Raw genomic sequence first — 989 nt, 5'->3', positions numbered from 1 at the left:
TTAGTTCGTTATAATTTTTTAACTGACGTGTGATATTTTAATCCTTAAATTTTAATTAATTATAATTTATTTTTTAAAATATAAGATATGTAACCCTTTAGTTTTTAAACTTTTTAAATTATTATAATTAAGTCACAAAATCTAATTTTTTTGATAAAAAATTGATGAATTACTAAAATTGAAGTAACGTAGCATTTTAATTATTATTACATACATTGTCAAGTAGGATATTACTATCATTACGAAAGTTTGAGGACTAAACTATCACAAACTTTAGAGTCAGTAATTACAACTAATTAAAGTTTGAGAACTATACGTCACGCATTCCACTAATTCGAATCAGAAATTATAATAAATTAAAATATAAAGGCCAAAGTGTTACACGTCTAATAATTTAAGGATCAAAAGTGTATTTTATCTTAAAAATAAGAGGTAAAAGTTTTTGAAATCACATCACCTGTTGCCCAAAACTGAGACACTCTTTGTAACTTGTATTATGTTGGCAATCTCAATTTGTTTCTAAATAAACAATGTAATGTTCATTTCAAGAGTAGACGAAAGCAGAATGCATCATAAAGTAATCAACTTATTTTTCAACGGCATGCAGATTCTATTGTTTCAATTCATATGAATCTGGGTTTTCGCTCGATGCATCATGGTGAATTGGTGAATTGAGCGACTCTTTTAGATGATGCGAGGGGTTCGCTGTCTTGATTTATATATGTATCTAAATCAAGTCAATTTGGATAGAAGCTTTAAAGGAACAACACGATGTCCACCGTCTAGGAATAGATGACAGCAGAATGGACGGTGAATTTGCTGACATCTTTGGATGGCGCGCAGAATCTACCGTCTTGATTTATACAAATTTTTTGTCTGTATATTTCTCACCGTTCAAATTTTACTTTCATCTACTTTATATAATTAATACAATAGTACTACATGTTGTTGCGAACAGGGATATGCTAACATTTCAGCTCGATTGGTTT

This window comes from Ananas comosus, linkage group 20, assembly GCF_001540865.1.
Source record: "Ananas comosus cultivar F153 linkage group 20, ASM154086v1, whole genome shotgun sequence".
Classification (NCBI taxonomy): domain Eukaryota; kingdom Viridiplantae; phylum Streptophyta; class Magnoliopsida; order Poales; family Bromeliaceae; genus Ananas; species Ananas comosus.
This window is presented reverse-complemented; position numbering follows the sequence as displayed.